Source organism: Hordeum vulgare, chromosome 4H (genome assembly GCF_904849725.1).
Source record: "Hordeum vulgare subsp. vulgare chromosome 4H, MorexV3_pseudomolecules_assembly, whole genome shotgun sequence".
NCBI lineage: Eukaryota > Viridiplantae > Streptophyta > Magnoliopsida > Poales > Poaceae > Hordeum > Hordeum vulgare.
Window position 1 is genome coordinate 472134292 of NC_058521.1, and position 16485 is coordinate 472150776.

Genomic DNA, 16485 nt, shown 5'->3' on the forward strand with positions numbered 1-16485 from the left:
CTTTTGTTGCCGTAGAACCTACCCTCTACATTACATTTACATGTCTTTACTTTCCGCTGCTATACTCTTAGATATGCATGTGTAGGGTGAGCTTGACTAGTCATAATTGCTAAAACTGGCCCACAACTAAAATTGGGAAAAGGCTAAGTTTACTTGGTCAAGTTGTCTAATCACCCCGTGACTCCTCGTAGGTGCGTTGGTTCTCCCTCCAAGCATAAAGGGTAATGTAGCACAGCGACGGCAAATATTTCCCTCAGTTAAGAAACCAAGGTATCAATCCAGTAGGAAAATACATAAGACTATGTAAGTAGCACCTGCACACAAATAGGAAATCCTCACAACCCAACACGTAGAGGGGTTGTCAATCCCTTGTGGGTAAAGTAAGGATAGATTGATAGATGCAAATAAGAGGGATAGCAAATAGAATGCAGCAAGGTAATTTTTTATTTTTTTATAATATAGAGCTGAAAACAAAAGAGCAAATAATGTAGAAACGCAAATAGCAAACTAGAGATTGCAAATAGATGATGTGAAGTATATCCGGGGCCATAGGTTTCACTAGTCGCTTCTCTCGAGAAAATAGCAAGCGGTTGATAGACAAATTACTATTGGGTAATTGATAGAAGAGTAAATAATTATGACAATATTCAAGACAATGATCATGTATCTAGGCATCACGTCCAAGATAAGTACACCGACTTATGCCTGCATCTACTTCTATTACTCCATACATCAACCGCTATACAACATGCATCTAGTGTATTGCGTTGATGGAGAAATGGAGTAATGCCTTAAGAACAATGACATTATGTAGGCAAGATCTATTCATGTAAGAATAGGCCCCATCGCTTTAGCCTTGATAGCAATGGTACATGCGTGTCATGTCCCTTTTTTGTTACTGAGGTTGAGCACCGCAAATTCGAACCCATCACAAAGCACCTCTTCCCATTGCAAGATAAAAGATCAAGTTGGCCAGACAAAAACCAAATATCGGAGAAGAAATACGAGGCTATAATCATCAAGCATGAATATGTTTTCATAGATCTGATCATAAACTCATAATTCATTAGATCCCAAGAGACACACCGCAAAAGAAAAAGTTACATCATATGAATCTCCAAGAGACCATTGTATTGAGAAACAAAGCCAAAGAGAAAGCCATCTAGCTACTGCCTATGGACCCGTAGGTTTGACATGAACTACTCACGCATCATTGGAGGAGCACCAATGAGGATGGTGAACCCCTCCATGATCGTGTTCCTCTTCGGAACAAGCTCTAGATTGGATTTCGTGGCTCCCAAACTTGTGGTGGCTGAAACCATTTTTTATCCACTCTTCTAGGTTTTTCTTAATATTTGGTATTTACAGAGCTCACACGCGGTCGAGAAGTTTTCGAGGGCCCCACTAGACACCAGGTCATGCTAGGGGCCTCTAGCGCGCCCTGATATATAGTGGGGCCCATGGGCCTCGTCTGCTGCTCATTCTTGATTTCTGTTCTAAAAACTTTGACGTAAAGTTTCATGGCAATTGGACCTCTTTTGATATGGATTTTAAGTGAAGGAAAAAACAGCAAAAAAACAACAACTAGCACTAGGCACTATGTCAATAGGTTAGTCCCAAAAAATGATATAAAATTGTTATAAAATGATTATAAAACATTCAAGAATGATAATATAATAACATGGAACAATCAAAAATTATAGATACATTGGATACATATCAACATCCACAAGCTTCATTCCTGCTCATCTTTGAGTAGGTAAATGATAAAAAACAGAAATTTTGATTGTGGAATGATGCCTCACATGTTCATCATATTCTTTTTGTTTCATCATGGACATATGGACTTATAGATGATGCAATGCAATAGTCTATAATTTGACATGAAGATTTCAATGCTCAAGCATATCAACAAGCAACCAAGTCTTCCAAAATATTAAGGCTAAAGAACGTTATCCCTAGCCCATCATGCTCTACCATTGATCCATTCATGCAACACACTCAAATATTAACTACATCCAATGCTCAAGTGTGATAATGGTGTTACTTAGTTGGGGATTTATAAGAGAATATGGAGACTCAAATTTAAAAATAGAATTTGCATAAAGTAAATAGATAGGCCCTTCGCAGAGGGAAGCAGAGATTTGTAGAGGTGCCACAGCACAAAGTGAAAAACTTAGAGATAATTTTTTTAGGGTGGCGTGCTTTTCCTGTCAATGAGAATGTATAAGAGTTTCCAATATCTTCCATGCTAAACCAATTATAAGCGGTTCCCAAACTAAAAGTAAAGTTCATTCATTTTCCACCATTCTTTCACATTCCACGGCTAGCCGTATCCACGGGTGCTGTCCATACCAACACTTTCCAAGGAATTTATTATTTGACAACATAAAATATATTTTTCTTATTTTTGGGACTAGGCATCCCTATTACCGCCATACTCACGTGCAATGACAAGTGAATGAACACACATCTTGAGAATAACCTATTTAACATGGAAGATACCTGCCAACCCTCACCGCTTCATGAGCGGTACGCGCACACAAAACAGAATTTTATTTTGAATATTAGAGTTGGCACTTGCCAATTTACTCGGTGCGGTGTTGAAATACCGCATATATGTAGGTATGGTGGACTCATTTGGCACAACTTCGGGTTTAGGATTTGGATGCACAAGTAGTATTCCCGCTTAGTATAAGTGAAGGCTAGCAAAAAGATTGAGAAGCGCCCAACGAAGGAACAAAAATCATCATAAGTGAACATTACACATAACTAACACTCAATAATGCAACACAAGTGGTATGTAATTTCGTAGCATAATTATTGACTTCATGTGCATGCGTAGGGAATCACAAACCTTAACACCAATATTCTTACAAGAGCATAATTACTCGTCAACATAACTCACATATTACTATCTTCATATCGCAAAACTATTGCAAAGAATCAAGCTTAATATCCAATGATCTTCATGAAAGTTTTTATTATATCTTTCCTGGACATTCATCACTTTGGGACTACTTTTCATTTAAATAAAATTGCCAATGCAAATAACAAGCTCTCAAACAAGTATAAGTGAAGCACGAGAGCACAAGTTTCTTTAAAAAAATTAACTCTCAAAATTATATAAGTGAAGCAAGAGAGGATTTCTTAAAAAAATTAGAAACTCTCAAAATAATTGAAGTGTATCATGGGAGCAAATTTCTTCAAATAATAGCACCGCCATGCTCAAAAAGATATAAGTGAAGTACTTGAGCAATTCCATGGATCAAAAAAGTTAAGTGAAGCATAAAGATCGATTTTAAAAAATCATAGCATAATTTAGCTCTCTCAAATGGGTGTGTCCAGCAATGTTTATTATGACAAACTAACCATCAAATAAAGCAAAGACACAAATGATACAAGATGCTCCAAGCAAAACTCATGATATGTGACGAATAAAAATATAGCTCCAAGTAAAATTATTGATTGTTTCTAGAAGAAAGAGGGGATGCCTTTTGAGGCATCCCCAAGCTTAGCTGCTTGGTACTCCTTAGATATTGCCTTGGGTTGCCATGGGGAATCCCCAAGGTTACGCTTTTATCACTCCTTATTCCATCATCCATCGTGATCTCACTCAAAACTTGAAAACTTCAATCACACAAAACTCAACAAAATTTCGTGAGATCCTTTAGTATAAGAAAACAAAATATTACTATAGGTACTATTGAAAACCCAATCCAATTTTGTTTTGGCATTATAACTACTATATTATAACTTTACCATGGCTTATGCCCCCCGATATAAACCATGGAATCATTAAAATAAGCACATAACACAAAGAAACAGAATCTGTTAAAAACAAAATGAAAGAAACAGAATCTGTTAAAAACAAAATGGTATGTAAAGATTCGAAATTTACTTATAATTATGTAACTTCGAGAATTCCGAAAAATTAGCAAAACGTAGATAATTTGTATATTAATCTTTTGTAAAAACTTTAGACACTTTTGATGTCGTGTGAATTTTAGGATTTTTTGTACTGGACGCAAAAGTTTCTGTTTATAGCAGGATTAAAGCAACTAATACCCCACATGATCCCAATGGCTTTGCTTGGTACAAACACTAAATAAAACAAAAAAGACACAATTATAACATTAGCATAATTGTGAAAACACTCAGGAATAGAAAACAGAGGTGAAAATAAATTATAATCATTGGGTTGCCTCCCAACAAGCTCTTTCTTTATAGCCATTAAGATAGGCTTGAGATTTTATTGATGCTCACATGAAAGATAGTAGTTGAAACACAAAGAGAGCATCATGTAGCATAAGACAAACACATTTAAGTCTAGCATACTTCCTATGCATAGGCATGTCATAAGAAAACAAATTAGCAAGATAAGAAATATCTAACATATGCATGGAAGAAGAAAGAAATAACAACAATCTCAACATGAAGAGAGATAATTTAGTACATGAATATTTCAATAACCATATTTCCCTCTCATAATAATTAAATGTATGATCATATTAAAATTTAACAATATAGGTATCACATACAATTTTCTCTTCATGATCCACATGCATAAAAGTCTTATAATCTTCCAAGAAAGTGGGATTGGCATTACATAAAGTCTCTCCAAACCCACTTTTATCGAAAAAATCACAAGATAGATAATCCTCCAAAATAGTGGGATCATTATTACCTAAAGTTGACACTCTTCCAAACCCACTTTCAATACTATTGCGAACATTACTATCAATATCATAATCATCATGGGGGTTAAATAAATTTTCAAGATAATAAGAAGCATCACCCCAATTATGATCATTACAATGAGTAGTGGATATTACAAAATTGCCATCTCCAATCTTATAGTTTTTCATATTATTAGCACAACTCACATTAATATAATTTATAATAACATCATCGTAATCATGCTTTTCATTCAAGGAGATATCATGAATCACTTTATAAATTTCTTATTTTAACATTTCATCACAATATTCAGATTCACGATTTTCAAGCAAAACTTCACAAAAATAGTCATGAGCACTCAACTCACTAGCAATTGGTCCAAGATTAGCAAGTGGATGATGATCTATATGTCTTTACTATTCCTCTTTATTTTTCTGTTTTCAAGTGTTGACATGAAGGCAAAAGAAGCAAGCAAGCAAGAAAAAGGCAAATGGAAATAAGGCAAATAAAAAAGGATTTTTTTGTGAAATGAGGGATAGGAAAACGAGAGGAAAATGCCAAATAATGTAATTGCAAGGAGATGAGAATTGTGTGTAGGAACCTAATAGAACTTGACAAGATGTTTCCCGACAATGGCGCCAGAAATCTTAACTCCTCGCGGGTCCATTCGTTCTCCCTCCAAACTTAAAGGGTGATGTAGCATAGCGATGATAAGTATTTCCCTTAGTTAAGAAACAAAGGTATCAATCTAGTAGGAAGATCCACAAGACTATGTAAGCAGCAACTGCACACAAATAGCAAATCCCCGCAACCCAGCGCATAGAGGGATTGGCAATCCCTCATGGGTAAAGTAAGGATAGACTGATAGATGCAAATAAGAGTGATAGCAATTAGAACGCGGTAAGGTATTTTTGGGGGTTTTGATAATATAGATGTGAAACGCAAATAGCAAAGTAGAGATTGCAAATATATTGTGTGAAGTAGACCCGGGGGTGTACGTTTCACTAGAGGCTTCTCTCGAGAAAATAGCAAGCGGTGGGTAGACAAATTACTTTTGGACAATTGATAGAAGAGCAAATAGTTATGATGATATTCAACAAAATGATCATGTATATAGGCATCACGTCCAAGATAAGTAGACCGACTTCTGCCTGCATCTACTTTTATTACTCCACACATCAACCGCTATCCCGCATGCATCTAGTGTATTGAGTTCATGGAGAAATGGAGTAATGCCTTAAGAACGATGGCATGATGTAGACAAGATCTATTCACGTATGAATAGACACCATCATTTTATCCTTGATATCAGCGGTACATGTGTGCCATGTCTCTTTCTGTCACTGTGATTGAGCACCGCAAGATCGAACCCATCCCAAAGAACCTCTTCCCATTGCAAGATAAAAGATCAAGTTGGCCAGACAAAAACCAAATAGCAAAGAACAAATATGAGGCTATAATAATCAAGCATGAATATGTTTTCATAGATGTGATCATAAACTCACAATTCATCGGATCCGAACAAATACACCACAAAAGAAAGGGTTACACCATATGGATCTCCAAGAGACCATTGTATTGAAAAACAAAGCGAGAGAGAAAGCCATCTAGCTACTGCCTACGAACCCATAGGTCTAATATGAACTACTCACGCATCATCGGAGGAGCACCAATGAGGATGGTGAACCCCTCCGCGATCTGTTCCTCTATGGAACATGCTCTAGATTGGATTTCATGGTTGTCAAACTTGTGGCGGATGAAACGAATTTTTATCGACTCCTCTAGGTTTTTCTGAATATTGGCGTATTTATAGAGATCACTCGTGATGCAGAAGCTTCCCGAGGGCCCCACTAGACACCATGTCGCGACACGGGCCTCTGGCACGCCCTGATGTCTAGTGGTCCCCACGGGCCTTGTGTGCTGCTCGTTCGTGATTCCCAAGTTTCCTTCTGTGTAAAGTTTCATGGAAATTGGGCCTCATCGAATATGTATTTTTTGTGAAGGAAAAAAACAGAAAAAATCAGCAACTCTCACTAGGCACTATGGCAATGGGTCAGCCCCAAAAATGATATAAAATTGCTAAAAAATGATTATAAAACATCCAAGAATGGTAATATAATAGCATGGAACAACAAAAAATTATAGATACATTGGAGACATATCACGCCCCCCCCCCCTCTAGACATACTTCGAATCCTACACCAAGGCATACTCAAGATGGAATATCCCGAAGACTTGGTGCACACTCCAAGACATGTTGTAAGTCTCGGCATGTTTACCCCCCTATGTAATCGACCTGGGTGTAATACCATGGTATTTATATAAGCCGAGGGGTTTAGATCACAAAGGTAGATTCATTTACACATACGATCTCGAGGTAGATCAACATGTACTTTGTACCCCATCCACAATCAATAAAACATAAGTAGGACGTAGGGTTTTACCTCTTCGAGAGGGACCGAACCTAGGTAAATGTCGTGTCTCTCATTCATCGTGTTACCATCTACACAAGATTACCAACTAGGGACATCCTACCAGAGATTTACTGGATTTAGCTCTTTGACCCCGGCCCATGGGTCGAGGGAACGCTTGGGGCCACCATGTATCATGCCCTCTACCCTTGCCATGCGTGTGACACCCCATGCGGTGGTGGTGGGCCCATTGTTTTTTCACCGCCGCATCATGTCTCTAAGGTGATCTTTATTTTCGGTTGTGATCCTCCAGTGTCCTTCTACTGTTTAAGTTTGAGCCTGATCGAACCCGGCCAAGATGGGCCTTATGAAGTCAGTCACAAGAGGGTCGACAAATCAAATGGTCTTCTCCATTGAAAACTCACATTAGGAACCAACAGACTTGGCAAACAAATTGCCAAAAACATCCTTCCTAAGGGAATAACGGTCATTGTTGTAGTTGACTATTCAAGGAATAATTGGCTACAACGAAGAACAATGAAGATAAAGTGGAGATGTAGTTTTATTTTGTAGTTTCATTTAGTTCATTTGGATAATATGGGCACGAGTACTATTGAGTGGGTTCAAATTTTTGAGACTTTAGTTTTGTTGATGCTTAATTGAGAACTTATCACAAGTGAGTAGTGAGAAATCTCTACGTGTGTTGAGTTTTTATTCATAACCTGAGACATATTGTTCTTCGAGGCTTCAAGAGAAATTCTTAGGTGGTGGAGTCAGCTTTACTAGTTCCTCAAGTTAAGTTGCCATGTGATTTTGAAATCTGATCATTGGATACAGGTCAGTTGACCATTGTTTTTGCCGCAGGCCTCTGTTGGTCATTTCACCCTCGGGATCACTCCAGCTAGAATCAATCACACCCATCCAACCATTGAAGGTTGGATACTTTGTTTGATTTGACAAGTCTTTGTCTTAGCAGTCCTCTCCAAGATATTTGTGTGAATCCTATGAGGGAAAAACTCTAGAACCAAAATTTAGTTGTGGTTTAGCATCACGTAGAACTAAGTTGAGGTACCTTGTGCATGTTACTCTTGAGAGTTGCACACTCTATAGAAGGTTAGAATTCAGTCATGAGTAACCAAGACCTATATTGGTTGCCGAAGACAAAGTATGCTAAAGGTTTGGAGATTTTTGAGAATAAGCCACCACGTGTAAAATCAACTGAAGTGCAAGGAACTTCACGTTGAGGAGAATGTGATGGAAAGAGTTTTACTCTTGTGTTCAATCACAAGTCCCTCTAACCGGACATAGATCTTTTGCAGAAGAATGAATCGGTAGAACAAATACCCTGACGCCTTCAAGCATCACTAGTTTTCTCATTGTGCATTACTTTGAGTTGAGTTATCTCTTGTGTATTTTTTCATCGGTGTTCTGGTTGTTGATTTACTAATGTATTTCCATCTGTATCGAGTAGTATGTTAGCCTTTGTGTTACCCCCATGTGTACTTAAGATGATATGCCTCTGCATTGGCATGTTTTTCATATGCAATTATTTACTTATCCTTCTCTCTTAAGTTCTCGTGATTAGCTCAATTTGATCACTTTAGTTTTTCCTCGAAGTTCTTTCCTTCAATAATTTATCTTCAAGTAGAACTGCGTGTGTTTAAGATTTTCTATGGTGTTGTGTTTAGAGATTTCAGTTCTTCGAAAGAAAAATTAAATCTCCCATTCACCCCCTCTCCTCAATATATTTAGATCCTACAAGAATTGGAGGAGATGAAGATTCTTTTAATTTCTGTAAGTTTATAAAATAACATAATGCTAAAGATTTGTTGTGTGTACATGAGATAGACAAAATTGCGGTAATCGATGGTCCTACCATTAATCCTTTAAAGTTTAAACCAATATTTGTTGGGGCATGAAAAATTGTCTAATATGTAGGAAAGGAAGGAAAAATAATATGTTTTCTTTAGGTAATAAACTTTGCTTAAACGTAACCTCCATATTGAAAATTTAGGGAATCATGAGCCTCCTAAAGGTGATCATATGTTTGAACTTAAACATTTTCCTCATATAGTGAAGTATGCTTCTTTGGATGAAAAGAAGATATATTCTATTATTATGAATGCTAATCTTTGAATCTACGGAGTGGAAATATTACTTCTTGTTCTCAAAAAGCATCATCGTGCAATTGATTATACTTCGAATGATCTCTCCTTATGCCAAACTTGTTATATATCAGCAACACCATTTAAATTCAACATTATGTAAATTGTTAAGGCCCATTAAGCAGTTGCCTCACGTTTAATTCTCAGACGCAGTGGTAGCAACTTAGAATGCACTATAGCGTAGCACACAAGGCATCGTGGCAAACCGATCTACTTTTGCACCTTTTTTATGAAAAGCACAAACATGAAAAAATATAAACTTTATAGAACGCAAATATTTCCTACAGAATGAAAATAGTGTTGGACATGTTAACACCTTTTCAAAATGATAACATTTTTTCAGATTTGGAACATGTTTCAAAAAAATTGAACATTTTTTGAAACACAATACATATAAAAAATTGTAAACAAATTTTGAAAAGCTGTAACTTATTAGGAAAATATGAACTATTTTTATATCCGAACAATTTTGAAATACCAATTTTTTTGAGAAATTGGAACAAAAATTTAAACTACAATTTCCTTTTTGAATACACGAGTTTTCAAGGTCAAGATTTTTTAGATATAGGATTTTTTTAAATGGTGAACATTTTTTGGACAAATTATTTTTTTGAAATATACATATATCTTTTTACACACAAAAAGTATAAGAAAAATAGCAGGGCAAAATAAACATATACAAATAAATAAAACAACAGAAAAAGTAACTTCAAAATCAAGAAGGCTCCCCAAAAAGATAAAACATATCCTCCCAAGAAGGTTCCCCAAACGGGAACGCTTACTCGCGTTAAATGGGCCACTCTAGTGAGTCAATTACGAGGATTCTATTCCCCAAATGTGGACACCGTCCGGTGAATTGGTCGACCCGTTAGTTTGTTTATGCGGTTGTTCTATCATCACCTTCCAATTTTTCATCTTCATTTTTTATTTTATTTGTTCTTGTTTCAGAGCAATTTAAGAATGGGTGTGTCTAGGTCTAAATCGACTAAAACTTCGCAAAGTCTCGGTCAGCTGACATCACCTTTTTCCCTTTTTTTTATAGTCCACCAATACACTCTCGTTTCTTGTTGCAATTTGGGTTGGCCTTGTTTGGTCTTTGCTTTGTGCATTTTTTAGGTGTGTTGGGCAAGAGATTGGACAATATTTTTGCTCCATGCAGTTGCTCCATTGACTATGTGTGGTGCACTAGTAGGGCGTATTAGTATGGTGTTCGTGCAAAAAAATGTGGCATCTATCAAATTTGTTCGATTATTTTTTTTATTTGACTTCTTCTTTTATTATTATTATATATATATAATAATGTAAGCATTAGTTGTGATATTTTAAAAAATGTGTCCTTGCATTTTTGTAAATATTCATCCTGTATTTTAAAAAAATGTCCTTAGAAAATGTTCAATATTATATGAGAATACTCATCATGGAATAAGAAAAGAGAAAACACAAAATAAAAAAATATTAAATATAAAAGAAAACTTAAGAGTCTTAATAAAGAGGTGTCACGGTAACATGCATGTGTAGTCCGAGGTGACACTTAGACTTGCAAGCCTAGTGACAAGCATGAAACTGCCCCTCTCCCGACAAAAAACACCAAGCATTTGCCCTTAGTAGAAAAACTTGGAGTTGCATGCTTAGCGTGAGACATACAAATACCACCTCCCAACAAGACATTACAGAGCTGCATACATGTTGAAGACATTGAATTGCATCCCTACTAGCAGATTTGCAACTAGCCCAACCCTGACAAAATACCACCGAGTTGCAGTCGAATTGAAGACATGTAGTTGTAGTCCAGGGTTAGATTTGCAATTGCATGCCAAGTGTTATATGTGCAACTTATCCCTCCCTCACAAAACACCATGTAGTTGCAACTGTGTCGAAGACATTCCATTGTAGTCGGGTGCGACACCTGCAGTTGTAGGCCTAGTGCTGGACATGCAACTGTCCCTCCCGAAACAACAAAAAAGTTCCTGCTGGGGCATCACTTGTATTTGCATGCGTGTCATACCCTGGATTTTGGCCTTTCTTTTCTTGATTTTCTTTGGATTTCTTTTTTTTTGGCTCTGTGGTCTCGAAACTTGGGAGCATCATCTCTTCCTAGTCTCCAAAATGACTTGTCATTCTCAAAAGCTTCCCAAGACCATGTCATTTCCCATCTTGGACCTATCCTAATATTATTTTTCTTAGGAATATTCCTTTTTCTATTAAAGGAATCACCGTATTTGCTCTAGGTTGTAAAGCAACCTATATTTTGTCTCTCCCTAAATTCCCAAATAATTCTCATAAATTGTTTGGGTCATTATACTCAAATATGTCAAAATCCTTCCTTGTCTAGTTCAAAAATAATTCACGGGTATTATTTTTCCTATCCTTCCCTGAATGGTACTTTGTGAAGGAACTATCACTTCTATCTTCTTGATTGCCCTCAAAACTTTTGTGGACACTTTACTATCCATATTAGGGCATCATGCCAAAATTCAATTTCATTTGCCTAGAAAATATTCCTCAGCAAATTTCCAAAGTTACTGTCGAGAAAGGAATTTTGTGAAGGAGGTACTAATTAGGCATATCCAAATGATTTGAAATTTTGACATGACCTCTATATGCTCAAATTACCAATCTACATAAGATTTAAGCGTCATTCCATCATCCATGTGAGCCTAGTATCAAATATTTATTTCTGGTCAGATTTTCAATTTGTGAAGCAACTATATTTTATATTGCTTCATTATTGCTAAAAATGTACCACGGCATGATCCTAGCCATGTAAACACTCTGTGCAAAATTTGGGCTCATTTCATCTAGCTATTTGCCCTGTGTAATTTTTCTTAGCTTCTGTCTAGAGAGATGCATTGTGAAGGAAGTACCATTTTGGTGTATCCACATGGCATGAAACTTTTAGAGTGCCTTCATATGCCCAAATAGCTCATATCCCCGAAATTTTAGCTTAACCCAATAAAGCGTGTGAGTGCTACTTTATATTTTGCATATCTCTCTAGTGGAGTACATTGTACACCAAGTGCTATCTAACTTCATCCTTTTGAGCTTAAAATTTGCATAGATGATCATCTTAGTGATGGATCACCCTCTACAAACTATCAGCATATTTCTCGTGACCAATCTTCCTCACTAAGCAACAATCTTGTTGTTCCGTTGTATTCTAGCTCCGTGTGGTCACATCTTGGAATAATATGCTTGTACCTTTGCCCCTTGGCCCTCTCTCATGAATGACCATTCGAGCAGACACGGTCTGGCCGACCAGAGCGTGTGTCACAGCCGCGTTCACGTGGTGACCACGCGGATGGCATGCCAGCGCTCTGGCAGTTGGAGCCCTCGGCCTCATCCGGTTCTTCGTCTTCTTGAGTTCTCTCCTTGTCCTAGAGCTTGACCGTGATCCCCTGCTTTATCCTTTGCCCTAGCCTCTGCCTCTCTCGCCATCATCACGTGCCGGCAGCCGCGCCCGTGACCTGAACCTCTCTGTCGCCGTCATGTCCTGTAGCATGCATCCTCTCGAGCGCCCCACCCCATGCATATAAATAGCTCCCCCAAGCTCCTCCGCTCCTCATCGGCCTCCCAATATCCTCCAGAAAGCTTCTTGAGCTCCCCATTTCCCTAATGACCGAGACATCCGCCATTGTTCCCATGGCCAAGCCCACCCTCGAAGCAACCCACCTCCCTTTCTTTATTGTGCATGGGCCCCTTGGATGCTCACCGGCCGCCTCCACTCTCCCCCTAGTATTGGGAGACCCCTGCCGGCATGGCTCCGCTGAAGCTCTTCGGCCATCGCGGCCTTCGAGTGGCGACGACACTGTGGGCCACCCGAGTTGCCCCCGCAGCTACCCTTGGGCGTGGAGAGGAGCGGCGGTGTTGTCGCGATCAAGAGTCGGCCCTCTGGTATAGCGAGGCGACAACCTGGATTGGTGCCAAGATCCTATGCCTCTAGTCATGAGGAAGAAGATGACCGATAGAAGGACAATGTGGTGGGCCCCATGGGTCAGTTGCCTAGGAACTGACCAGACCGGCCCATTGACCCGCGTAAGTGACGACGTATTCCTGTGAATACGCCTTCCTTCTCCGGAAGCGCCTTTCATATCTTCTTCAGGCACAAATGCGTTTTATCTTCTCTAAAAGCATACTTTCCGTCAAGGCGCTATGTGTGTAACCCAGCGAGGATTTGTTCGTGGAGATTCTTTTTGCAGATTAGTCCTTCGTATTCAACCGTCCATATCTTCGCGACCCTAACTCCGAATGAGGTGATTCCAAAGTCCACGTTCTTGTATCATCGAGCCCGTACTGTTGTTACCATTTTCACTATGTTCTCCCATACTAAAAATGACCATTTTTCCCTTGCCCTTATTTAGCCCCCTTCAAGAGAGAAACGTTCCGGAAAATCTTTTTGCAAGCTTCTCGCACTTCCTCCCAATGATCTCTTCATCCTCAGGCAAGCCACGACAACCACTTGCAAGATGGACTTGCACTAGCCATGGTTTTCTACTTAAATATTTAATAATTGTTAGCTCATCTACTACTGGTATTTCTGTTCCGGTATGCTAGTGGATTCATGTTCGTCTTCATGCTTTGTGCTTGTGCACCTAGTTAGTTATGTGACTACTTGCTAGTATTATTCTCATATGTCATGCTTGTTATTATTACATGCTGGTGAAAGTAGTGTTCATCTGATGCATGATTATCGTTAGTTATGAAAAGTACATATGATATGCATGATCATCGCTATGCCATGTTCATGTGCATCGAGTAGACTAAGTACTTTATTATTGTTGATGCTAATGCTTCACATGTTAAATGGTTATACGTCATATCCATGTTTATGCAGATGTCATGCTCATATGCATTGACATTTTATCCTGTTATTTTTATTATGACTCAGCTCATTACTTCTCAAGTTTAATCGGATATTAATTGAACTTGAACACCTGTTGGCTGAGTCACAATGCCATCGAATCAAGATGACCAGTGCAGCCATACTTGCCTATATGCGAAGGCCCTGATTTGGTCTATTGTCATGCCTCTCATAGGTTCCTCCAACTAGGGAATGTTATGTTTGTGCGCTACCTGATCAGGTAGGCAGGCATAAGCCTTGTGTGCCCGCGGTTGTTGTAGGCACCTTTGTCCCCATTTGGGACCATTTTTGTTTTGCCATGATGGTGGTCATTGGATGTCTAGAGTGCCATCGAGGCTACCCATGACTTACCCAAAAAAGGGAGTTTGTCGGAGTGGTCGGGAGAGTGTCATGCAATAGATAGGTTTCGTTGGAGCGTTGTTGCTTCACCCGTATGGGAGCATGAGGCCTTGGGTTCTGTAGTGTGGGTATAGTGTACTAACCTTTGTATACTCTATAACTACTGATGGCCGTGCCCATGGTTATTGGCCCAGTTTGTAGTAGGTCACATTATGGGTCAATAGTAATAATAACCTGCTTAATAAACAACCCTAGTTCGATGAGGAAAGAAGTTGGTTGATCTTTATGTGATCACGAGAGGATCAAAGTGGTACCATGGTTACCGGGTTGCTTAATATTTTGGATACATGTGGTGGTTACGACATAACCCCGATCAGAGTAAGTTGGAATATGATAGTTTAAACATGTTGCATGCTAGTATGATCATGCCATGCTCATCTCGCATTGTTCTAGCGATATCATGTTCAACATTAATATGTAAACTTGTAAATGCCATGCTATTGTTTGTATTGTTTGCTTTGGTTGCTGTGAGCTTGCGAGTACATTCAAAGTACTCACCTGGCATGTCATGCCAGTTTGCAGGTCATGCCATGATGGATTTATTGTCAAGTTTGCGAGCTAGGATAAGCATTGTAGCCAGGGTCCCTACGGAGTGGAGTTCATCACTGTCGTCATTGTTCCGCTGCTAGAAGTTATTCTGCTGCTTTGATTGGTTCTGCGGCTAGCATAGAGCTACTTGAGGAGCCGCAGTGTCGCCATGCCCATGTAATTCTCTGTTATATTGGAACCCTTGTATCCGCGAGTATTTGTAATAAAGTGATGATTTTTCTATGTTAAGCAGTGTTGTATTCCAGAAGACTTGATCTCTGAGCTGGAATACATGATGTTTCAGTCCCGCTGAGACCGGGTGCCACAGCGTTGGTATGAGAGTAGGTCTAGATGTAGGACGCCCTAGCCCGCGCGAGCGTCAGAATCACTAGTCTAGAGTCTAGACAGTTTGCTCCACTTGATTGCTACATAGCATGCATATAGATTTTTATCTTATCGCTAATAGTTGATCTTGTGAGTGTAGGTGACACCGGTTTTGATCCACTACTCGAACTCTCCAACTTTGCATACCTGCTTTTCACTGTTTGGTGTCATCTCTGTCCGAGCAGAGTGATGCCATGGTACCATGTGTTTCAAACACCCTCTGCCGGATTTATGCTCACGTATCACGCCAATATCTTTCCGCCAGCCACACCCATCGTTTCGGTGATAGACATGTTTCTATCCCGAATCGTGCCATCTAACTTGCCATTTTTGGCAACCCTTACTCATCTTGGCTATCAAAAAAGGGCAATGCGAGCAAGCCTTGTTTTTCACCACTATCTTACCCTGCCATCCAATACGTGGACGGCCCTTCCGTCTGTTTGATGATGATGTGGACGTGACATCCGTGTCTTGCTACATGATCACCAAGTTCGTCCTCATCCCTGAGCCCATCCAGATGCAACCGGTGTTAACCCAACACTAGGTGTAGTTTTGTTTACACCAACTCCTTTCACGCGTGGATTCACTTTCATGCAGACACCCACACCATATTAGATCGTAGAACCGGAGTTCTTGCAAGGTTTGTGTGCTTAGGCATGCATGCATATTGTTGTGAATAGCAGTAAAAGGTGATGTTGCTTGACTATGATATTATTTGTATGCCTTGTGTGCTTTTGTTTCATTCGTTTCTTTTGCTTATCTCTTTGGGGCCTCGGAATTACCTTATTTCCAGTTATAAAAGTTTGTCATCAACCGACACCGGACCCAAAGAATCAGTAAGGAGTTCAAGTATTTGGAAGCTCAGTTAAACATTATGGAATTCTCACCCAACTGCATTATATTTGGATTACCTGGTCTAAATACAAATGATACTCTGCCTTGATTATCAGCACCAAGTCTACCTAAGTGTACAATTTTCACAACATTAATGATGAAATCAGCCAGAAGACAAATTGTGTGAAAGGAAAATCGTATATTCCGAGTCAAAGGTATGATTCAT